The sequence below is a fragment of the Notechis scutatus genome, chromosome Z, assembly GCF_049901735.1.
Source record: "Notechis scutatus isolate UNSWTSFEM ecotype Mainland chromosome Z, rNotScu1.2, whole genome shotgun sequence".
NCBI lineage: Eukaryota > Metazoa > Chordata > Lepidosauria > Squamata > Elapidae > Notechis > Notechis scutatus.
In genome coordinates this window covers 97,925,566-97,952,436 of record NC_142025.1, presented here as the reverse complement: position 1 = coordinate 97,952,436, position 26,871 = coordinate 97,925,566, and the positions used below count along the sequence as shown (strand labels likewise).

Genomic DNA, 26,871 nt, shown 5'->3' with positions numbered 1-26,871 from the left:
CAACAAATTTTGTAAGGTAGATTGCTATCATTCATAAATTTATAGGGAAAACTTCAACGTTACAGGGAAAACTACTCACTGTAGTAGAAATGTGACCACTTTTGGACACTAAAAATATTTTTCACAAAAGAATCATATTTTGGATGATGACAAACCAACTTCTAAAATTCCAATTTGCAAAGTGAAGTTTCCCCAATTCATTTTGCACAACATTTAGGCCTCCATCCAAAAGCAATTTTGTCTCTAGTGTATCTTTAGGAGCTTGTATCTCTGTAAATGGATTCCCCCACCATCCACTGCCTTCTGAATCCATCTCCATCACCTTCAGGGGTGGGTCTCTTTTCCAGCCCAGCCCCCCCCTCCAGTTTATTGCCATCCAGCAAGCGGAACTTTCTTCCTAAGTGCATGGAAAGGATTGGCGACAACTGCCTCGCTCCTTGTAATTTATGCAAATGGCCTCTATAATTAGCTGTAATTTCAAGGCATGGCATAGTGCTTCAAACGCTCCTCAGCAAGGAAATGCCCCGATGGTAATTCTACAGCATTAACTTTATTTACTCCACCTGTGTGGTCTCTGTGCTAGCGAGGCCTGAGTAAAGAGATGATGCCGGCTCTCTTCCTGAAGATGATCCTAAGCTGGGGGCAAGCCCCTACCTGTCCCTAGGGAACCATGGCCTTGAAAAAAAAATTTTTTTGCTTCAGCCCTAAAAAAAAAATCATGTTTTACAGCTGGTCCTTAGGATGTAAAACTGTGTTTATTGATAGATGTATAATAAGTTCTTCCTTTCTTTTCTCAATAATTCTAAATAAAGGTGCTTTAGATAGAAGTAGTGGCTGTTTAGCAGCTCTGAGGCTTAACATATCTATTAAATAATACATCATCACTGCAATATATTGTAATGCGACTATGCATGGACAACTTGCTAACTATTAAAGTCTGTTGATGAGCAAACATTGCTTATTATCAACATATGGATAGTCCTCAACATATAACCATTCATTTAACCACTAGTCAAACCATTATTCACTATTACAATGGCACTGAAAAGTGGGGACTCACACTTACAACTGATGCCCCATCCCCATGGTCACATGAAAGTGATTTGAGCACTTGGTAACTGGTATGTATTTACAAAGTTTGTGGCATTCTGGGGTCATGTAATCACCATTTGTAACCTTTACAGGTGGCTTTTGAAAAACAAAGTCAATAGGAAAACCATATCCATTTAATAATCATGGAAAAATGAGACTGGCTGTATCTAGAAGCTAAGTCAATGTATTGCTGTCTTGTTGCTGAGTATGTAAAATCACAATGCAACTGGACTTTTGTATTAATAGAGAATAGACTGCACACACTGTGGGTGCTGCAACTTTGGAGCAACCAACTGTGGGACAGTCTATTCCTCCCAAATTCTTCTTTCATCCTTCTGCGCAGCTCATCCTTCCTCTATCTAGCATTGTTCTTTGCATTGTTCTTTGCATTTTGATGTTGGAAGAAATGAAGATTATTAGTGATCAATCACATTATATATAAAGCAGTATCCTCAGGTTATGATTGATCAATGTAATGTGGCCCATCACAAATGCAAAACACGTATACATGTATTCCTTGAAATGTCCAGGTTAGTCCACAATGTGAAAACTTGTTTACTTTGAGAACTTGTTTTAGATTTGTTGCAATCGTCCTACTTTTTGCCAGATATGGTATTACCTTTAGCTATTTTTCTATGATGTACTTTTTTCATTGTGTTGTGTAGAAATGAAAACTGCCTGACACTTCTCTAACTAGAATTTTAATGTGACACTCGTTCCTTGATATAGTAAAAAGAGCTATAGAATATGTGAACATGAGTGTTCAACTTGTATTCACAGTACCTTCTTAATGAAACCTGTTGTCCTCATAGGCAGTACTGTACCAGTGTTTTCAGATAATTGGTTGGTCGATATTTAGTCAATGGCAAGTCCAATACTTCTGTCAACCTGTAATTTAAGAGAGAAAATCTAGCAATAGCTTCTTTCTTCGCAAGTTATATTTCTGGTCACTCATTGCAAGAGCTGTGTTCTTAACCACCCTCCTTCAACCGAGAAATTTAGCCAAGTACTTTGTTTTTTCATACATTTCTGTCATTTCTAGCAGAAAAAAACAATTGTTTTCAGAAACCGAAATGTTTTGTATATTTACTGAAGAAACCATAAAAAAGTCAATGTCATATGTTCAAAGGTAAATATTGGAGTTGCCAAGATCAGATACAAGCAAATGAGGAAGGGATTCCTACTGTTTGGTAGATAGGATCATACATGAAAAAATCCACAGCTTTTGATATGCAAAGCCAACCATAACTGGAATCTCCCACAGTTCTTTCAGCAAGTGATACTGGGGTGTCAGTAGGTGGTGCTATTGTCAATAGGACTAGCAGCAGTTTCCAAATGGCCAAAGATCTGTGTGTTCAAAAATCATACTTCATGAATAATAAATTTACTACCAGGAGAAGAACTTAGTATTCCAAGATATTTGGCTTCAGTGCAAAAATGATTTTGTTTCTTATAGCAGAGATAACAGGGAGGATATATATAGCTATGTCTAGTGAAAGGGAAAAGAAAGATGGTAGCCAGAATTTGTATAGTCATAATTAGCTAAAGCAGAACATAATAAGCAAGCAGAAGAGTAAGCAGACACGATTAATTTACATTATTTATTTCAGGTATAGATAGCAGGGTTTTTTGAGTACAGAATGTCCATGATTAAAGCTCACATCACTGGGATATACAGGCAGTCCTTGAGATATGACTCTAATGCAGCCTGCTCATTCGGGCACATGTTGTTGCAGCCATTAAGCAAAATGGCTTCTCTTCACACCTCCATCCCTATTCTTCCTAATGCAGTTATTAAACAAATGTGCAGGTCACTAAACAAAGCATAGGCTGCAGAGGTGGTATTCTGCAGGTTTTGACCAATTCTGGAGAACCAGCAGCAGAAATTTTGAGCAGTTCAGAGAACCGGCAAATACCATCTTTGACTGGAGATTTTACAGTATCCTTCCCCTGCCATGCCCACTAAGCCACACCCACAGAACCAGTAATAAAAAAAATTGAATCCCACCACTGATAGGCTGCCTCAGGGATGGGGGAGGCGGATTGCCTATCTCTGGCCTCCCAAGATCCAAAGATCTTCAAAAGGTAAGTCCAATGAGTGATGGATGTATGGGGAGCAGGCCTAAGGACTACAAGGTCCTGGCAGGACAGAATGTGGGAGACAGAAGCGAGAGGATCCTTGTGGTTGGTCATAAGGGTAAATGACTGCGGGGCTACTGCAGCCACCATAACTTTGAAATGGGTTCATATGTATCTGTTGGGGGGGGTATCTATCTTAACTTTGAATGACCATTAATAACTGGTCGTACCTCAAGTGCTACCTGTATTCAGGAAAGTAAAATTCACATTCTGCTATAAATTTTCTTGTATCATTTGTGAACATAAAATACTTATGCAGCTACCACTCTTAATGACACTAATGAAGAACATGAAGATCTTTTCAAAAAAAGGTATTCACAAAATATTTTGTGTCAGGGAGACATAATCTGTATTTCATAGCTGGAAAATAAAACTATTTCACATTTGGCAGAATGAATAAACTCAGCTTCTGCATAAGCCAAAAGTTTGTACTTCCAACTTTCTGGAACAGTGTAAATGGGTATCAGTACTCATGGATGCCTCTGTTTCATGTTCTACAGAGGTAAATACTAGATCAGCGGTCGCCAAACGGTGGGCCGCAGCCCACTGGTGGACCACGAGAACATTTTGGTGGGCTGCAGAGAAATGTAACCTCCAGAGCACACCCAAAGCAATTAATCCAAGCTGCGCAGAAACAGAAGGCTGCACCGCCCACATGGCCTGTGGGAACCTTTCCCGCACACTCACTCCTTACCCAACAAACTTGCCTGCTAAGTTGCTATTTTTCCTTTTTCCGAACCATTAGCTGTTCTGATGTGCCAGGAGATTTAGATTAGCTAGGAAGCAGGAAATGGTTGGATTTCTTGCTTTCTAGCTAGTCTTTAGATCTTCAGCTCTGCTTTTAAGCACAGTCGAAACTTCCTTAGGACTGAAAGTTCTATTATTCAGTGCAGACTCACGGCAAGCAACTTTTATGTGACAGACTGAGCTAGCCGATGGAAGATAGATGGATCACTGAATGATTCTGTGAGCACCTCAATCTGCCTGCCTGCTTTGCCTGATTTTGGATAAAAGTTGCTCTTTTTTTATAAAAAAAATATCAATATTTATATACATGGTGTGTTGTGAGTTAATTTTGTGAGTTTGTTTGCTAGCAAAATTTATGTGACAGACTGAGGTAGCCAATGGCAGATAGATAGATTTCTGAATGAATCTGTGATTCTGTGAGCAACTCAATCTGCCTGCCTGCTTTGCCTGATTTTGGGTAAAAGTTGCTCTTTTTTATTAAAAAATTCAATGTTTATATAAATATTTATATTTACATACAAGCCATGCCCAGCCAGTCACATGACCACCAAGCCACACCCACAAATTAGGCCACACCCACAGAACCAATTAGTTGTCCTGGGATTTAAAATTATGAGTTTGGTGGTCCCTGAAGTCCAAAAGGTTGGCGACCCCTGTACTAGATTGCCCATGAATTGAGCTTAATTAAAGTGGAGATGAAGGATGAAGCGTAGTTCCGAAGTTATGACCTTTTACATCACCTTTCCATGATCTTCCACAGCCAGTCAGTTGGTCAGAGTTTTCAAAATCTGTTTATTTTGCCTCAGACTTTTTTTTTTTTTTTTGAATGTTGATTGCTCTCAATGTTTTTAAACTATAAGTAGCAACATTTTGTCTCTAAGGAAACTATTCAAATTAACCAATGTTTCCTTTTTCTTATTTTAATATTAGCCTCAGTTTATCATTCAATAAAGAATTTTTACATATTATTCTTAAAATTCGTATGACAATCTTCAATCCCTCTCATCCCATTTAAATCCCCTTATCGGTCTAGTTACTTTATGCATCTGATGAAAAGAATAGCAGCTCACCAAATAACATTTGATAGTGAGAAAAGGTTCTACCTGATTCCTGTTTTATTGACTTCAAAATCAGACCTTGAAGGATTAGAAGGATTAGAATTATGCAATCAATTTATCTAGTCATTTGGTAAATTTATATAGCTATCTACACGACTGAGCAATATGCGAAGTTAAATAATACAAATTGACTTTGGCACGTATCTTAAGCAACAGAGCATATCGTTTAATTTTAGGAAGAGGATGTAGAACAATGCTGATAACTCTACCATAAGGGTTTTTTTGTTTTTTTTAAATTGAGCATTCTTGACTCTTGGTAGCTGTGAGGACAAGTTCCTGCAATTTTCTTGGCAAGAGTTTTCAGAAGTGGTTCACCACTCTTTTCTTCTTAGGACTGAGAGGGAGCGCATGACTGACCCAACTGGCTTTGTGCCTAAGACAGAACTAGTCTTTTAGTATACAGCGGGTCTTTTAAGGTTTTTTTTTTTTCAATCGCTTCCCAGCCGAGAGTATATACGCAAACGCGTTGTGTAATTAGGCTAGCCTTCAGAGAGAGGAGCGTGCCGTTTTGTTTCTGTACGTGGGGCCCACTGCGAAGGCACTTGTCCATACTTGGAAGGGTTAAAGCCATCAGGTACTGGGTGTGGGTGAGGGGCGTGACTTGAATTTACTCCGTCCTTCCCAGCTGTGAAGGCTTGAATCAGTCACTCCTAGAGTAGCTCTTAACTTGCATATACCTGTCTAGCTTTCCTCGGTCACGTTCTCTCGCTCTTGGGTTCCCCGAGGACTGCCTCACTTCTTCGAATTCTGGATTTTGCTTTGGAGACCGCAACACGTTTTCCTGACAAACCAATGTGGAAAAACCTGCTGGAGGACCGCTGCTTCCACCAGCAAGTTTAAACCAGTACGTAACTCAGTTTGTTTTCCTCTCGGTTTCTTTCCTTTGCCTTTTCTTTCGTGCTAGAAAACAAGTCCGTGTTTAAAGATGCTGAACTTACGGAAAGGCCAAACTGCCGTATAAGTAAAACGAAGACTACAGGTGGATAAAACGATAAGAAACGTTCATTTTGGTATCTACTCAAACTCTCTAAACTTTTGGCAGATACTTCAGTTTGGAGTTCCTTGTTGTGTCCTTTATTCCCCATATATATAAAATAAAAATAAAAAAATATTTCTATTTCGTGGGATACTAAGAACAATGGAGCAAATTAAATTTACGTGCACGTTTTGCTTGAGTACAAGTCTCGTTGAATGGAGTATAACTTTTCATTGAGAAAGCATACGTTTCCTAATTAAAATAACTGAAAGGATTAATGATTACAGAGAAAGCAGCCTTTGGGTAATTAGAATCAGCTGCATTAGGAAATTAATACAATCACTTTTCTTTATATTTTAGTATGAAAGTATAATTATTTTTGTCTGTTTGAATTTAATCTAATATAGGTAAGTACCAATATGGAATTGCAGTCTTATTGGACAATACATATTGTTGCATAAAAGTGACTTAAGAATTGTGGCTCTATGTGTATAATCTAAGAATACAGCTCAGATTTAAAATATTAAATATTGCTGGAAAAAGACAAGGACCAACAAGTACTACTGGATGATAAGGAGATGATTAATAAGCTTGTTTTAAAACTTGCATTTCAAACTCAGAAAAGATCTGGGTAGCACTTGACTAGGTGTGAGTATGTTTCAAAGTTAATAACCTTTAAAGCATCACTAAAGTGATAAAAGTGGATTAGTGGGAGTATCAGTCCAGCGGGCAGATGCAACAAAATACTCTGGAAATAATCAAATTTCAGAATTATATTGATATCAATATTTATATATGGATATCAATATAATTCCAAAATTTGATTATATGATATATAGATATAAATGGAACTTGATTAAGAATGATATAGATTTTATGAATGAGTTTAGGTTGTTCCTTTAAATAAGAAATCTGTGTTTAAAATTATATTTAAAAGGAGAGGGAATTAGGTTTGTTCTATGGCTTTAATTACTGTCCTTAGCTCAAGGCCAATGATAAAACATAATGATCAAACTGGAGACCTTGGCAGCTGTCCTGTGGTACATGCAGTCTTTCATTATAAGACATGGAACTAGACTGCAGGTGGTTTTTAATGCTGATATTATTGGTGATTCTCTTTCATTGTATTATTAAAAACATTCTGATCTTAGGGACTAATTTCTGACATAGTGTCTGGCTTTGCAATTGGGAGAATTCACCTAGCATTAGAATGTGTTTGCATTACCAAGATTTATATCCTAATAATCTTGCAATTTTACAACTTATATTAATTGGAGCACCCTTTAAAAATACTCCACGATATATCTGTGAGAAACAGATATTTGAAAATATATATATTATATAGTTATTATGGAATGAAGATTCACTATGGTTCTCAATTGAATGTGCACACAATGACTAACACAAGGTTAATATTCTATATTGTATAAAATAATCATGAGGCACTTCTTTGCATAATAAATAAATGCAGAAAGCATTTTATTAATTATTTTTAGCATTGGGGCTAAAATAATTATGACTGGGTGATTGATAAGCAATTACCAGCCAAAGGTGCTGGACTTTTTTCCGTTGAAAAAGTTTAGCAAAAATTTTTCAAAGAAAAAATTAAAGAAGTCCAGTTGCCTTTTGGAACCATGGAACAACAATGACCTGAGCAGTTGAGAATCTCCATAGACAATTACCATTCAGGTGTGAAGAAGAGATTCCAAAAAAGTGCAAATTCTTTCATAAGAACAGAGTGATGAGAAATAGGGAGGTCTTTTTTCCTTTGAATTATGGGGAACCAGTTTAAGTAATTTGCACTACTGTACCATATAGCTAAGTCAAAGATATATTAGAATAAAATTCATAGACGCAATTAATATTGAGTACTCATGGAGAATACAGTTTGTACTGTTATGCAATTTCAGTTTATCTCAGGCCAAAGCAATGGGTAATGAAAAAGGCGGGGGAATTTATACATTCAGGCAATATATTACATCAACTGAAGGCTAATAAGCTACTGTGTACAGATTTCCAGTTTCCCCAAGATTCCTTATCATACATTTTTATGAATTAACAATTAATAAAAAAGGAGAAAAGTTTCTTTTCCTTTTTCTAATCATTTCACTATCTTGGGTCATGAAGAAATCTCAGAAATTTGCATGTTTTGTGCTGGTTTATAAATCTTCATTGTTGTAATGCTTCAATACGAAATTTCCATTATTTCCTATCTATCTTTGGCTAAAAACTTCCTAGCAGATGCGCCCATGCATTTATCCTGTTTGTTTTCCTGATGTTTCCTTCATGGAGCTCGGCATGAGGCTGCCTGGAGTATCCTCTTTACTTTCTTTGCATTGTGATATGGCTGCTGCAGTGAACAAGAGAAATTGAGAGCTATTGTGCGTGTTCAATTCTCAATGGGTACCTATAAAATATTCTTATATTATGACTGTGATTAGTGTAAATTTGTGGGCTACCTATGAAATCATTTGTGGGGGAGATGGCAATGGCTATGAGTAATTATTGTATATCTAAATGGCAGGCATGCTTCTGTGTAGTGAGTGAAGCAAACATTCAGATAGTCATGCCATGGGTGAAAGCCTATCATGTTCTATTTTTAATTTTATCTCCTCCTTTAAAAAAAACATACATTACTTCTTGGAAACCATATATGATCCCATCCAGGATGCTTTGTGTACATTATTTTTATTTATTTATTAAATCTATATGTTGCCAATCTTTCTACCATCCCATTTTACAAGCTTATTCTAATGTTTAATCAGACCAGCAGTATTTATCTATCAGGACATTCAGAGAATGGGACACCAGTGGTTTATTTTTGGCAAAGAAGCTGAACTAGATATTTCCTGACTCAATGTTCACTTTTTAAATCGCAAATTATGCCAATTTCTTTGAATAAAAGTTTTTCTTGAAATGTATCCATTAATTGTATTAGATAACAAACCAACCCCAGACTAACATTGAACTAACTAAGGAAAAAACCTGGATTTCTCAAAGAGAATTCTTCATGTAGAAACCCTGATGATTCTTTAGCAAACTTGGTAAGAAGTTTTATTACATGCATATTTTTCTTCATGCTAATATTAAACCGGCAATAATTCTGTTGGTGTGCAACAATGTTACCTTGGTAATGAATAATATCCCCTTCCTTAAATTTTTCAAGAATTGATGTTGGAATTGTAAATTTACCTGGAAATAATCCTATTGATCTTAACTTCTGAGGAAAAGTTTAGACCTGAATTGTATGAAAGTCCCAGTGATTAGAGTTAAGGTATGGAATAGGCTGTTGGATTTTATGCAGAGATCCTCTAAGGATTTACTTTCTAATCTTTAGCAATTCACTTTTTCTGAGCAATCTCTAAGAATAGTTGAATTTCAAAAATAAAAAAATAGTTTAGTGTTTTAAAATATATTGCTATCACATAAATTTTGTACCTCTCCAGCTGGTATTGTGCTCTAATCAGAATGACAATATGGTATTTGCGCAATAAGTTGCAGGTGTTCACAGTCCAGTGGCATTTTTATTGTGTTGGAGAAGCAAAACTAAAATTGAAAGAAGGTGAGTTGTTCATTTAGTGAAATTTCCTTAATTGTAGACATTGCATAATTGCATTCAGAAGTAATTGATTAGTAAAGCAATTTTCTATTATACTAGAAAATTCTGATTAGCCTTTTTCATGCACACATGCACACACACACACACACACACAGAGAGAGAGAGAGAGAGAGAGAGAATATAGTTAGCCATAGAAGCAAATCTGATCAGTTATTTGGAAGTAAAAAGCATTTTCATCATTAGGCCATTTTCACAGCCAAAATCAGACTCTGCTACACAAACCATCCACATTAGGTACTTTCATATATAGTATTTTATAATTCCACATATATTATGCACTTCCTTGAGTGAAAGTGGAGTATGTATATGTGGATGCCTTCTATTACTTATTCCAGTTTAAAATTTAAATGGATTTAAAAGGAAAGGAGTTTCTTTCTCTTTGACAGACCAGCTTAAGTCTTCCAATGCTATGCTATGGCTTATAATATTTTTGTTTTTTGAAGTTTTTGTAATAACATTTCCAAACATATTTTAAATATGCATAAAGAACAATTTAGTGCATAATGTTGAAGTGAAGAAGTATTTTTATTATTTTTATGCATATTTAGTAATTCAGAAACATAGCCCACTTTTTAAAAGGTAATTTACTTTTTCCATTCCAAAGATTTCTATTCATTTCCATTAATGATAAAACCTTATAATTATTTTCTAGGCTTTAAGAATTGTAGTTGTGATTGCTATATAGCTTCCATCTTTCATATGCTTTTATTCAATAATGCCCTTCTAAAGTGAATTGTCCAAAGTTTTATTTTGAAACTATATAATAAAAATTGAGCAAAATTTAGCAAAGTCAAGATACCTCTATGATGGACAATTGCTTCAGGTTGGTTCACTCATCAAATCAATGTTGAAAAAGCAATCTGTACAGAGTCTAGATAATGCAGAGTTTGATCATTACAGTGACATGGTTCACCATGTACTCCAAATGTATTGCTTTGGCACATTTCTAAAACTGAACTAAACATTTTAAATGGAGGTTGCAATGCCAATAGCTAGATACATAAATGTTTGGCTATATAGATTTTTGTATGTGCCCAGTTTAGTCATCTGCAATAGTGCTTTGTTTGGATGCTTTTACAGTTATTTTTATAACTGTAAAAATGTGAATGCATTAAGAAAGAAACAAATTGCTGCCTTCAAAGAAAGTGACTTGGTGCGGATAATTGCAGTGAAATGAAAACAGGCAAACTGAACCAAGAACAACGAACACCTAAGTACTTATAAAACACGAACGAACACCTAAGTACTAATAAAACAGGAAACAAGCTGTATGTATATTTATGTAAATGATCCATGTGGATCTAGAAGTTTAAAGCATACTCCTTTTTTAAATAGTCGTGTATAGGATTCCAATCCTGTTTATTTGAATAGATCTGGTTGACATTTTTCAATTTCTCTCTGTTAGTATCACTCCGGATTCATCCTCTGAAAAGAGTCCTAATTTTATTTTGTGGAAAAGCCACATTTGCTCAATTTTAACCAACGCCAGGTAGATTTTTTAATTAGAACCTCCAAATATCATGATTAGGAAACACACATCTAGAATTGAAGAATTTGAGCCCAGGAATTTTTCTGAATATATGAATAAATGTTATAGTTCTTCTGCACAAAGAGTCTTCTTGTTTACACCAACTTGGTATACCAACTTGGTAACACTCCATTATGGCAATGAAGAAGTGAAAGTAGCAGATAAGTTTTAATTTCAAGTTGCACGTTTCTTTTTGGTGGATTTCTGGGGAGGATGGGACTCTTAAGAGCTCACAAGGGGAAGATGAAGATGCTTGATACTCAATTAAAAATATTTTTGTTAAACAGGAATTGGAAATCTCTAATATATTACAAGCATCTGCCAGCAGATCTTGGCTTTTTGCCCACTTCGTTCTATACTACCTAATATCTTTCTGAAGCAGAGATTGATCTAAGAGATTGATCTAATTCCTTATCTCCAAAGGCTACGGTTGCCAGATGGATCTATTATTCCATCTGATTTCCAAGAAGTAAATGCTGTGGGTTATTTTTGATAGAAATTTCAAACATTTTGATTTTGTATTATAAGGGCAAATATTTGTCTAAATATGTAAATATTTTGTTACAAAAATACTTGCAACAAAATTATCTTTATGTTCTGCAGATTAGAAAGTATAAATGGGATTACAAATAGATTTGAAAAGTTTGAACATAATTCCAAAGATTTTAATTAACAAAGAAAATACTTCTTTTTCTGTGATCGGTATCATAGAATTTTACACTGATTTCAAATATCTGGAGGCAGTTTAGCATTGAATAAGTACTGTGGTTCAGTTCTTACTGAAGTGCTTTTTGAACTAGAGTTATAAACAAAGGTATATGGGATGGTTTTAAAAGATTAACATCATAGTTTTTAATAAGCTTAATTAATTGATGAAATCTGTTTGCTACAAACTTCATATGCTCTTTTTGAGATTCCTGATGGGCAGGGATACTTTTTCTTTGAAGTGTGTGGCCATAACTACTTAATGAGAAAGCCACTACTGTTTACATACTGGCAGCCATACAAATTATATGAGAAGCAAAATTTAATCTGCAATTAAAACTTTAGTCAGCGGCACTGATCAATGAACTGCAGCCCTTATTTAAATATATGTGTAGGAGGGTGAGAGAACAAAGTTTATGAGGTTATTACTTGTATTCATTATCAAATATCTTTCTCCAGCCTTGCTTCAAAACATCATGACCAATAAAATCAACTTAGGAAATATTAGTTTAAAGTTTGACAGCTATGATAGATAAGGTAACTGTGATGGATATAAGTAAAAGCAGTTATAAATGCTTGGGTATTGCTTTTCATATGGGCAAGAGAAGAAGTTGAGTGGGATTCAGAGGTCACAAAGTTGAACGTGATCCTAATGTTTTGAACATGACTTCAGAGGATCTCTAAAAATTATCAAAATATTATTTTAAATGTTAAAGGAAAAAATCATATGGTTTCAAAAAATGTGTTTCAGTATGATATGCATTTCATATCATAAAAGCAGGAAACGGTAAAAACCTAAAATCAGAATAAAAATGAAACTATTATTATACAATATACATAATGATGTAAAGTATATAATAACATAATTTTTGTTCTGCAAAGGCTGTTCAGACTAGCTCTGTCATAAATTAATTCACCCATATTTATATGCTGCTTAGTCTTTTGACTAGACAGCTTATGGAAAATGAAATAAAACATTAATGAAATAGTAAAATCCATAGTATTTTATAGCACTCTCTGAGCAGTTTACAATGTCAGCATATTGGCCCCAACTTTTACTGGCTTCTTCTTTTACTGACCTTGGAAGGATGAAGGGCTGAGGCAAGCTTGAACCCCATCAGGATTGAATTTCTGGCAGTGGGCAGAGTTTTCCTGCGATACTGCATTCTAACCACTGCACCACTCTTACAAGCTACTGCATTTTATACCAGTTGCTGCTTCCAAATAATCTATTTTCAACCTACTTTCACTCATCCAGATCAAAACAATCTCTAAATGCCTGTTTTAAGAATTCCAGCATTTATGCTTATCTTAATGAAGTCAGATGTAATTTTTATTCTGCATATACAGGTAGTCCTCAACTTACAGCCATTTGTTTAGTAACTGTTCAAAGTTAACAGCACTGAAAAAAGTAACCTATGACCATTTTTCACACTTAACAACCCTTGTAGCATCATCATGATCACGTGTTCAAAATTCTTGCACTCTTGGAGTCATATCATCACCTTTAGCACCCTTCTAACAAGTCAATGGGAAAGCCAAATTCTCTTAACAGTTGTATTACTAACCTTACAACTCCAAATATTCACTTAACAACGGTGCCAATAAATGTCATAAAATGGGACAAAACTCACTTAGTAACAGAAATTTTGGTAGTAAATCAAGGATTACCTGTATTAATCCCTTGTCCCTTGTGACAAGATGGACAGAAAACAAATTTAATAATTCATATTTCAGCCTTCACAATGCTACTAAGCAACCAAATGCAGTCTCACACTATAAAAATTTGGTTTATTAATATGTTTATTAAAAATTTTAAAGAACCATGTAACTGAAAAAAAAAATTCTCTGGACAAACAATCCCCCTCCCCCTTTCAAAAGTGACTTTAGTCAGTCTATAGAGGATTTCTTACAGGCTTTATATGAATTGCCTCATGGAGAAATTGGGTGTTAGAACAGATTCAAGTAGATAGTTGACTAAGGGTTTCCGCTGAATGAAAGAATGACATCCATCCATCCATCCATCCATCCATCCATCCATACATACATACATACATACATACATACATAATATAGCACCCTAATATTTATGTGCCTAAATGAGATGAAGTTTGCAAAAGAAACTTTTTAAAAAATGAAATAAATGAATAAAACTGATACACTGATATCATAAGATGGATTTAACACACTGGTGCAGTTTTCCAAATTGATTTTAAAACTGAAAGGAAAACAGAGAGCGCTCCAGGTTAGAATCTAATGAGAAAATTCAAGACTATTTTTTCCTGGGTTAGGAAAATGACACACAAAGGCAAGATTGACAGATATATTTACTTGAAAGTAAAAGATTCCATTTATTTTATGCTGCACAATTTTATTTCAGCACATTGATGGAGACAAGTGCTAACAATACAAACATGCTTTTGATGCAAACCGAGTGACATTTGGTAAGTGTCAGGAAAGGAAGGGAACAATATTTGCCATTTAAGCATTGGCTAAAATATAGCAGAATGCTTAAAAAAAGTTTTAACTCTGACGCCTACTGATGATTGTCTTTTTAAAGGTAATTCTTTTTTTCTATATATTTTTTAAAGTAGTCTCATTCAATTTGATAAAAAGAATGCTCTTTCATTTCCTCCAAAAAAATTTGTGTTGTTGGATTAATATGTGAAACTTCGCTTATAACGTAGCAAAAGAACATGAATGTGCAATTAATATATCCAATTTTAATCATCAATTTTATTTGTTAAAATTGTGAAATACAACCCCCCCTAATATATATTAGTGATTATTCAGTGAAGGAAAAAATAAATAATGCTTTATGTTTTTAATGTCTTATGTTCTAATTGTTTTATAATATTCTTTTATAATATTGTAAGCCTGCCTAGAGTCTCCTGACAATGAAATGGGTGGCATATACATTTAATAAATATCTTGCAATAATTAAATGAAATAAATATAACCAATTAATTAATTAACAAAGAAAAATAAAGTATAAATACCTATATGGAATTAATTCAGTTGTTCATATTAAATCTAGGCCATGTAGCAGTATACTGTGTTGTCTTCATATTTTTAGAACATAAAAGTTTTCAAAAATGGATAATAAACATATATCCTGAATTCGTTCCTTAAAATGAGAGTGATTTAGTTTTCAATGACATAGAATTATCTTTTTTGTTGCTCCCGAATCAACAGTCAAAGCTCTTCAGAGATAACAAATTGAATGTTTTAGGAATATAATTCAATAACATATTAAGACAGTAAAAAGAAATATTCTTCCTATATTAAATTGTACTGATTTGAAACCCCTATAACTGTTTTTAACTGTTTTAATTTATAAATTATACTATAGGTTTGTTTTAATTCTGTACACTGCCCAGAGTCATATCAAATGAGATTGGCAACTATATAAGTGCAATAAACAAATGGAACAAGATAAAATCATGTAAATTAACCTTCAATTTTCTTAAATTTCTAATCAATCAATCATTATTAGGCCATTTGATTAGAAGTTACCCAGAATTGAATAGATGTTGGGCAACTTTAATATAAGTTTTAAATTAAATAAAGAAATAAACCAGATTAGACCAGTAGATTAAAACCAATAATCACAATTCAGATAAGGAAGGAAAAATATAATTGTTCTAAAATATCTAAAAAGGATTAGGGAAAACACTGCAGCATACAACACCAACTATAGAACAGTACTTAGCTGTGGTCATGAAAATAAAATCAGACTAATGTAATAATAACAACTCAAGATAAAACAAATCAGAACGTCTCAAGATGTCTGGATGATATTCCTGGTGAATACTGTGAAAAGCAAATAATATAGAATAGTATTTTCCATTGTTTCAATTACTCCTTCACTGCATGTACACAGTCTCTGTTCAATGGGAGGTATCTCCCTTCAGTAGGGCCTTTGGGATGCATTGAATCCAGTTAAAGATAAAGCCATTCTGAGTTTTGGGATCCTTATGCAGCTAAAGTAAATTACTGTTTGGAGAAGATGTGCTGAATGGCTCAAGAAAGTGTCTCTTGGTAGAACTAGAAAGCCTTTTTGCAAATCCAAATCAGTAACTCATTGTTTGAGATCAACTGCTAGCTGGTTCATATTCATAGCCCATCAAAGTGATAGTTAGCCATGAAAAGCCATAAAATTGCAGTTTAGCATGTATTATCTGACACTAGAAAGACTGAAAGCTGTTGATTATAATTAAAAGAACTTTAAATTGTTAACATAACAAATCTAATTACATCTTTAAAAAAAAAATATTTAAAGGGTCAAATAAAATAGTTTTTGATGAATGAATTAGAGTCTTAAATCAAAGAAGTTAGATTTCATATTTTTAATGCCTAGATCCATTGAGTTCCCAAAACTGGATAATTCAGTTCTTCCTTCTATGGATGAGATATATAACTGATATTTTCAATTCAGCTTTTAACACCTTAGAAAATTGAATATTTGACTTCCATTCAAGAACAGCATGTCTTAAAAGCACATAGCTCTCCAACTAAATGCAGCCTCCTTGGGCTGTTAACACTTCAGCTAAATCTCAAATTCCATTGGGTGAGAGGACATCATACGGGACACATACACACAGACTCGGTACCTTGAATCTAATAAGCAGTCACATTAAAGCTGAATTACTAATAACAAATTCTGAAGCACAAAAGGCATACAATAGGAATCTATTTTATTGGACAGGAAAGACAGGTTTTGGAAGAGATTTCAGTGTTGTCCTAAGTTCCTTTTTATTTTCTAAATTCTCAGCCTTGTTTTCCCCATCACTGATATTGTAAAATTCACCCATTTGGTATTGTTGTTATTCTTCAAATAATGAGAAACCAGCACCATCTTGTCCTTCAAGTCAATAAAACAATCACAGTTAATCTTAATGACCAGTAGTAAGAAAGTATAACACTGATGTTTATTTATTTATTTATTTGATTTGCCAATTGTTTACAAGATAATAAGTATAAGTGTATACATGTTAATGGATGGCTTGAGAGCAGTAGAGTTTGAAAAAGAGCAAAAAAAAAGAGCAAGAAGACAATGAAAGAAGAAATTGAAGAAATTAGTTCAAAATTGGCCAACTAAGGTTTGGACTTTTGACATTTAACCTACCCAGTTAAAGAAAATCTCGAGAGGACTGTACTATTGATCTCTGATATAGATTAAATGGCAGAGAGCTAAATGATTTTGATAATGAAATCTAGGAAAGAGTAAAAAAAAATAAAGTCTGTCAACAAGAATAAAATCATTTTAATATGCAAGACAAACAATAACAGAAATCTAGCCAAGATGATGGAGAAAAGCTTCCATATTGAAGTGATGTAGGGGAAGATTGTATGGTAATGTGATTAAACAGCACATAGTGTAAAAAGGAAGTTCCCAGAAGGTAAATAAATTCTTTATTTACTGAGTTGGAAGTATAAAATAGTGGCATTTAAGAAAATATCGCAACAGTTTTAACGTTTTAATATTTAGTTGTATACTGTCTAGGTACTATCATATTCCATGAAATGGGCAGCCATATGAATGCATTAAATAAAAGTAAAGCACTGGTTTATAAACTGTTTCATGCAACTCTTGCTTTAAATGTGTTTATTACACTTGCTACCCCAGTATACAATTTTAGCACACCAGACAACATATCCATCCACCCAAATATTTGGAATATTAATACTGTGTGCACAATTGATGCCTGCCTTTGAATGTAGTGGGAGTGTCATGAACAATTTAACCAAGTAAGTAAATATCACACCGAGCCTTAGGGTTATGATAAAACATCAAGAACAAAATATCAAGGAGGCAGATGATATAAGGGGTTGAATAGAGGATGAAAGTATATAGTTTTAGGTGAATTAAATATGCAACTGAGGTGCCCAAAGGGGAAGTTATCCTGTCTCTACCAGTTTTTTCTTAGAAATATTACTTAAATGAAAATGAAACTTCCATGGCTAAATTTGCTATCAAAAAATGAAAGACAATAGCTTGGGAACAATAATAAAATTATTAAAATTAAAAAATCTCTATGAAGAATGATGAGGCCTGTACCTTTTTAATGAGCATATTTATTTATTTATTTGGTGTATGGTATATCATACATGGACTAGCAAAATATATTAACATTTTATCTAGATTAGTAGAAACAATAAAATATAAATGTTAATAAGATCTATGTTCAAATACCAATGACTAGGCCATTGAAGTGCAGCATTATTTACATTTAAAAAAATCAGACAGTGGACTGGTATATGCCCTCAGTTTACAGCCAAGCATAAAATATTGTTCATGAAAATGCCGACATAATAGAGCAGAATTACTGCTAACAGGATGTATTCAAAATGTGAATGTATATAGTAGTTTTCATGTTACGCTAATTAAAATAATACTGGTTTTATAAATTAATTCACATAGGTAAGAAAAAGAGGCAATTTGATGTAATTGTTAAGGTGCTGGCATAGAAACTATGAATTCTAAGCATGAAAGCCAGCTGGGTGATATTGGGCCGCTCACAGCCCAACTTACCTCACAATGTTGATATGGGCTAAATAGGAGAAAATGGTATTAGATGCTTCATTGCCTTGAGTTATTTATAAAGTAATAAAGGCAGGATTAAAAATTGAATGAATGAATGAATGAATGATAGAGAGAGAGAGAGAGAAAGAAAAGAAAAAAGGGAGGGAGGGAACATTTTGTCAGGGAGGCTAAAAATGTCTCCCTCAAATACATCACAGATTCTTTCTTGCAATTTAATTAAGCTGAACTACAACAGATGCCTTGAACATATTTTAAATTAATAATTCAAGATCTCATTCTTAAGTACTGAATAAACTTTCCTTCATTCAATAAAAATAAGTAAATTAAAAATAAAGCCAGGCAAAGAATCACATTCACTAAATTGTCATGTTTTATCCTAAAAGAATTGCCACTCCTCCAAAGAATCCCAGAAATTTGTAGGTGAAGACGCTTTTGTAGTACAAAATTGCTAATTTACATTTGAGATGGTGCCCATGTGAAATTTTATTTGGTTTTGTCTTAATATTTGTTGGAGGCGGAATTACCAGTAAATCTACTCATCTAATATACAAGTTTTGCATTTTTTGCATTGGCCTTTAATAGAAAATGAAATACAGGAAATAATTCTGAAGAAGATATTTGAGATTGAATATATTTTGTTAGAGAAAATAATGCTCAATTTTTAATTCAAATAAATATTTCTCTTAGAAGAGATTGTGCTGGGATTCTTTGAGGTGAAATAACACTATCTTAAACCAATTTCAAAATGGTATGTATGTGTTCACCTGGGAGACTACATTATTTCTGTGTCTTCCTTCTGGAAAACTCAAGTGCCATAAAAACAGAATTGCTTGCATGTCTTTGATTAGTTTTTAAAAAGTAGTTTTCTTTATGCATTTTCTTTAGAAGTTGTGTTTCTACCTTTCATATGAATATCACGTTATTGTTGTATGTTTGCAACTGTTTGACTTGTAATTTTTACAAGAGATCAACGTTCAACAGTTTACATTAGGGGTTAGTATTATTTTGATCCACCTGATAAGAGGGTGTCAGGTAGAATCCACCTGATAAGAGGATGTCAGGTAGAATTCAGAGTTAGATATCATAAAACCTGTTTATGCTTTTTCTTCAAAACAGTTCAAGCTAATTAAAGATATCATCATATCTTTTCATAGTAAATCTCTTGCAGTTTAAAAATGGGGCATAAGTAGCTAAATATGAGTTTTTGTTGTGCTTATAGTGAGATTAAGTAAATATTAAGTACATACCAGATAAGTGCATGACAGTAAAACAATATTTTATATATAATTATTATTTTATTTTATATATACTTTCTTAACAAATTTTATCTTAACATATTGGTGTGTATGAATATATAATTTTTGATTTATTTCAAACTTTAACTAGTGTATTTTTTTTCAGTACAAAGGCCACTGATTGTATGCATAGTAGTCTCCCCTTGCTTTTAAAATGAATACTGGAACAAAAGATACAACACAAATAAAATTTAGGTATTGTATCCAGGATCATTGAAACCATTGATCATTAGCTTTAACTTCATATAATCAACTAAACTAAAATAAACATTTCCTTTACTTTCAAGATGAACTTCTGTTTTATAAAAGGCATTGTTTTTGAAAAAGTTTTCCCACCTATGTGGAACATTGGGAGAATGCTGTTTTTCAGATTATACATTTTGCAAACTTTTTAGAATGAGTATTTATGAGAATGTATTGCTTGATTAATTGTTTTTAGTTGATTAAAAACAATAAAAATAATAAATTGAGGCCATAGTCTCCTTCAGACTATAGTTTTCTTCAGACTGTAATCTGATTAAATGTACCTGGCAGTAAAATAAGACTTGATTTGATTTAGTAGAAAGTACTCATAATTTGGGGGTTTGGTGCTAATGGAAGGAGCGCAAGCATAGAATAGCCATCAAACCAATCTTCATAGAGGTTATCTTTCTAAGCAGACTAACCTTAATTTATAACAGGACATAGAAGAGATTTTAGAGAATTGTTTCACACCCTAGCTTGAAGGCTGTGGGCAGGTTGCAACATAATTAAAACAAAACCTAAACTTTGTAAACAGAACCACTTGAAACACTGAATAAAAGCTCAATAAAACCAATTCCTAATAGTTATATTTTATATACTTTTCTGGATTGCAAACACATACAATAAGAATAAATTATATAGCCCAAATTGAACTTTTGGGTATAGTGAGTAATATTTTTAAAATAAAGTGATCAACATGAAGTACTTAGCAATGATGGTAGCATACTATCATATACATCTCAAATAAATATGATTTTTTTCAAAGAAATGTTATATTAGTGAAATAACATTTAGTAATACCATCTGAGAAAGTATGTTGATGTTTTGCTGATGAATTATATTAATACTTAAAATTTCATGTGTTTTCTAATCAATGTGAAGTGTAATTTGATTATAGTAAATCAGTCTTTGGAATATTTTCTGTCCATAGGAGACCATAGTCATAAACAAAATAGAAACTTAAAAATAAAAAACAAAACAAAGTCATAACTATAAAACCAAAAAAGTATTCCTCAACACAAAAATAAAAGAAACAGACTACTGGTACTTACAATCAGACATACTTCTCGTAATCTGCAGCTGTATCTTCCAGTTTGTTATAGAACAGGAAAATTGCAACTCTTCTAGATTAAAAACATCATTGTCAAACCAAATATACTGATTCAATAAATTATGTTTCACATGATAATTGAATTTGCAAGGGTCTACTTCACTAATAATCTAGGAATATCAAGCTTTAAAAATTTTTTTTGCTTAAAATCATACAAAATAATAATTTGTTCTTAAAATATTTTACTACTGTTTCAGATAAATATCTTTTCTGAATTCTGATAATGGCATCTGTCTTTGGCAGCTGTGCGGGAATGCAGATTAGATTCCTGAGCAGTTTTAAAAAGCAACCACTTTTTAATAGTTCAATTTTATTCATACGTCTACTCCCTTATTGTTTCAGGCAGCATCCTTAAATTCTGTAGAATGTACAGTACATTTGTCTGTAGAGCGGTACAAAATATTGTCCAGTTATTCACACTTGTACAGTTTTGTGGGCTTGGCAAAAGAAAAAAAGAATATAGCCATGAAATTTCTATTTTCTAACTTTTTCCCATTTGCAGGAGGAGAGAAAATAGGAAAAAATACTGTGAAACGGGTTTTTATTGCTTCAAAATGAATTCCACCATTAAGAGTCATAAGAAGCTTCAAATCAATTTTTTAAAAACTATGTAATATTCAGAAAAAATTCCAAGATTTCTGCCCTTGTAATTCACCCATCTTTTCCCAATTCTGTATAGCTTCTTTTTTTTTTTCTGATACAATCTGCCAAAAGAGGAAAAGACAGTATGCTTGTATAATATCTTTTGATTGTTAATGTTAGCAGCCCTCCACTAGATATTTGATAATGTTGCAATATTGTAATGTACCTTAGGTAAGTAACATCAAGAAAATTTGATTGAGTGGACAACAAAATAAAACTATCATAAAAGTGGTTTGGAGAGAAAAACAAGAAAGCAGAAAAGAAAAAGTATTGAAAGGAAAAGCAAGAGAAGTAATACTATATAATCAGGATAAAATGCTTGTATGGATGAGCTCTGTTCTCTTTCCATTAAATTACTATTTCTATTAGTGTCATAAAAGATGCTCAAAAGCAAATTAGGTTTTTTGATAAATATTGTTATATATTTCCTACTAACCTAATTCCTAGATCAATTCTCTGCAAATGCATGGAAGTTACTAATCAAACGGGATTGCCCACAAAATGCTGAATAGGGCTTTTAGTATTGCAGTGTTTATCAACCTCAACTACTTTTAAGATGTGTTTTGAATTCCCAAACTGGGTCTAGGACAACTGGCCTTGGCCAACTTGCCACAGTCAATTTGTCGTGGCCAACTTGCCACAGCAAACTTGTTGCAGGACAACTTATCATGGCCAGCTCACCATAGGCCAACTTGCCATGGAATAAAGTTACAGTAATATTGAAGAAATGGTGGAGTAGAATCATTAAAGAAAGGATGCCAAAGGAGGAATGAAATGAAATGTGAATGATAAAAATTAAAAAAGTTTTAATTATAGTAAATTAAGCTGAAGTATTGAATTGTCCTGTAGTGAGTTGTCCCATGGTGAGTTGACCATTGCGAGTTGGTCTCAACGAATTGACAGTAGCAAAATGGCTGTGGTGAATTGGCCATGGTGAGTTGGCTGCAGTGAGTTGTCCCATTCCACCCAAACTCCCCAACAAGCATATTGGATGGGGAATTCTGGGAATTCAGGTTCACTCATCATAAAGCTGGGAAATGTTGCTGTATTGTACAAAGCTTTATTTTGCAAAGCTGATCTTTCTATCAGTGATGTAAATCTAGGATGATTTCACCTCTAACTAAAATACCCATATTTCAGGAAGTTAGAATTTGTCATTGTAAGGCAGGGGTGCAAACTGACGGCCCATGGGACAGATGCATCATGCTCAGGACACACACACCCCAGCTCTGTGGAGGGAAAAAGTGTCACAAAATATAATATGACGGCAACATAACGCCATGAGTTTGACACCCGTGTTATAAGGCTTCTCCAGATGATTGGTTGAAAGGACTCACATATCTAAATTAATTTTTACAGGATAGTCCTATAGTTCAAGTTATACTTATGTATGATTGTGCCATATTTGCACCAAACAGAATACAATATCCTTAGTATTTAATTGATAAAGAATTTATTCTTCTGTATTCTGAATTTTTCTAACAAAGGATAGTTAGCTTTCAGTCTTCATTCTCACATTGCAGAAGCCTTCACTTCTCTGATTGCATAATGGTTTAAAATCTATGGTGCAATGTAATATCTTACCCTAATTTCCCAGTTATATTAGAGCAGTTGCAGAATGTGATGTGTATGACTACTCTCAAGATACTAGTTTGATGGTGATGCATTAATAGCGGGATGACCATATATCTTCTTTTTCAGAAAGGTTAGGGTTAGGGTCAGATTAGTTTAAAAATTAATTATAAAAAGAAAAAGAAGAAACTTGAAATTGTGTGTCAACATGATAAGGCTTGAGTAGCAGACTAAAAAAGTCACAACGTTGAGATGTCTATTAAATGGCTTCCTGGGTGCATTTACATATGTAAAATAAGAATATGCAAATTTTAAACATATGAGCTTTAAAAAACCTTAGGAATATTCCTGTTATTGGTCTGGATTCTTCCCATTAGAGTTATCTTAGAACCCCACTGGAGAATGTCAGCTTACAGTAATCAAATATTTATAGCGCATTTCTGAAAAGCAAAAATAAGACTGGTCATTTGTCTTCTTGAGCAAAGCAGCTCTTTTGTATTTTAAATTTTTATTTGTCGTGATGATATTTTTAATAGAGTCACTACTACCATTACCTCAAGTACAGTTTCCAGAATTTCATAGAAAAATAAAGAAAAGAAAGGAAGGAGAGAAAGGAAAGAAAAATAAAATAAAATAAATAAACTTGTTATCAGTTGCTAAAGTAGCTTTGGGATTATGTGCCAGTGAATAAACTGGAGGAAAATGGCAATTTTTGAATAAATGAAGAAAATATTGTAAGCTGCCCAGAGTCAGATATTGAAACAGGTGGCATATAAATTTAATAAATAAAATAAAATGGGAAACAAATAATGCTGATCAGACATTAGTCATTAATGTAATCAGGCAAAATCCCAGTCATCATTAGTAACTAGGATAAAAACTACCTTCAGTTTACTGAAAATCTATCAAACTTAATAGTAGTCCCATTTTCTTTTTCTGTAATTGTATTTTCAGAATAGGATCTTAAAAAGTAAAGTAAGAAAGAAAATTGATAATTTCTCCCTCCAAGTAAATAAAAGGTAATGTATCTCATAAGCAACATATTCTGGTTCTGTTTAAAATTTGAAGCTGACACAATGGAATTGATCACTTTTTCTATTCATTTTTAAATTCTTTCTCCTATTACTTGTGAACTTTTTAAAATTCCTACAAAAATTAATATTTCTCCTTATACATCTATATTCATAGATACTTTGCTGAATATACATGTTTTTGTAAATACTGTAATTATTTTTACAGATATTCATTTTAGATAGTAATAAAATTTGCAGGAATGCAAATTTTGAATTTTTCTATATATATATTGATTTTAAAATGCAAAACTGTTAAGATTTACAATAAACACAAATCAAATTAGTGTTTTCTTTTTTAAAAAATAAATTTTTATTCTTTAAAAACCAAAAATACAAAACTCTCATTCCCATTAACAGTTTTTGTATCATTGTATATACATGTTTCTCGTTTTGTAACTGTACATTAATTTCTATCTTTACTCTTCACCATTCATACCACCTATCCCATATCACATAATATTCTCGATTATCCTTGCCTTTTAAATTCCATAATGAATTTGTCTAGCTCTGTACAATCCATTATTTTTTTAATTAAAGCTTCATCTGGTGGTATTTTGTCGCTCTTCCAAATTAGTGTTTCCAATAGCCATGTATTATTAGGACTCTGGAATAAACTATTGAGACATTTTGTTGTTGTTTGTGTTGTCGTCTTGATAGAGACAAGAAGAAAGATAGAGCTTGGATATTTCTGAGCATCAGGATATGATTGTTCATTGCTTGCACAAGCAGGTTGTTTGCACAAGGAATAATTTAGGAGGAAGATTAGCTAGTTATGGTAATAACTTCAATTGCTCTAAAAAGGGAGGAGTGGAAGAATGTTAAATCAGAACAATTTCTCCTTTGACTAGATCTTCCCAATATGATGGAAGTCCTAACTACTAATCCCATCATTGTCCATAAAAATTATAAACCAATACAGCTGGAGGGCACCAAGTTGGGAAAAGCTGATCTGGCATAGATAGAAGTAAGAGATTTCTGAGGTGTGTGTAAATACAGGAAGCATAATTCTCTCACACAGACACACAATGAATCAGAGCACGGTATTCTGGAGAAAGGGATAGGCATTCTTTGGGATGTTCCATCACATCTGATCTTATTTGTCTTCTGGACTATCCAGAGTAATTGGTTGAAACCTGACTGGAGTAAACTTTCTATATGGAACAGTCACTGTTTCTCCCCCACCCCTCTGTGTGTGTGTGTGTGTGTGTGTGTGTGTGTGAGAGAGAGAGAGAGAGAGAGAGAGAGAGAGAGAGAAATTGCATCATTTTTAAGTCTGTCTTCTATATTTACATTTGAAACATATTTAAAAGACAAAGATAGTTCAGCAATTCAGATTAGCAAGTTGATCCTCCCTCCCTCCCTCTGGAGAAATACAGGCTGAGTGTTTTGTATTCTAGGTACTTGGCAAGGCTTCTTCTTCCTCTGGGCTGAAGTGAGAGTTGTGGACTGCATATAGATGATATAATTACTGTTATCTATTCTCAGAAGCTGACGATTAGAGGGTCTGTCTCTAAGAGAGGTTTTTAAAGAGGGAAAAGGGAGTAAACTATGTTTAAATCTTCTCTCCAACCCATACTCCCATCGCAACAATCTCTACCACAGTGCTTGGGTTTTTTTCCCTTTAAAGATAAATACAAGATAAGTACCATGAAAATACAGTATATATATCCTACTTGATTAGAAGTATCATGATATGAAGTGTCTCTTGTGAACCATTGTTGTTTCAAGGGACTGGATATTATGGCAGGTGTTTATATCAGAGTTATTTGAAGGAAGTTACTAGTTTGTTATTGCTGGCTTTGAATTACTGGAGTGAGAAAAACACTGCCTTAATCCATGTGAATGCAGCAAATATTGGGAAAGACGGCCATATTTCTCAGTGGAGAGCCTACACATTCTTTACAGTACATGTACTCAACAGCTTTCACCATTATACGGTATCGATTTTTGGATTTGGGATTTCTTCCATATGTTCTTTGGATGACATATTTATACTGTATATTTAAAATCTGGCTTTCTTCTTGCCTGATGTCTCTAGTTTTCAGTAGTAATTGTAAACAACAAGTTATTTTATAATGTCAGTGGACTTTGTTTAAAGACTTACCTTGTTCACCAAGGTATTTGTTTTTCATGTAAGAGGAAAGTTTTAAAAATTGTATGTGTTTGTCTAGCGAATTAATACTGGAGGAGATTTAAATAAGAAAATTATTGGCTCAACTGTCCAGAACTACTGTTATTTATTTCTTTGTACAAATTCTCCAAACATTGCAGATGAAAACCCCAAACTATTATTCAACAATTGTCAGACAGCATAAGAACTCTACTTTCAAAGATCCATCAGAACAATGAACATAGGTCAAGCTTTTAAACAGAATAATACAAACCAGTTTTTATCAGAAACTTCTCAAACTCCCAATGTTTTAAATTCAGAGCTTTTCCTTAGGAAAATAATTCTTAGCAAGAA

At 33.4% G+C, this 26,871-nt stretch overlaps 1 protein-coding gene across 2 annotated transcripts in view; it reads left to right on the top strand.

The window, feature by feature from the left end:
• The first annotated feature begins 5,501 nt into the window (after window positions 1-5,501).
• SP6 (Sp6 transcription factor) overlaps window positions 5,502-26,871 on the top strand; it is a 31,849-nt gene continuing 10,479 nt past the window's right edge. The window contains exon 1 of one of the 2 annotated variants that reach the window (XM_026669781.2): window positions 5,502-5,940. The gene's annotated coding sequence lies outside the window, so the exon portion shown is untranslated. The remainder of the gene's footprint in view (window positions 5,941-26,871) is intronic. The other variant, XR_015746030.1, reaches the window with a different exon arrangement.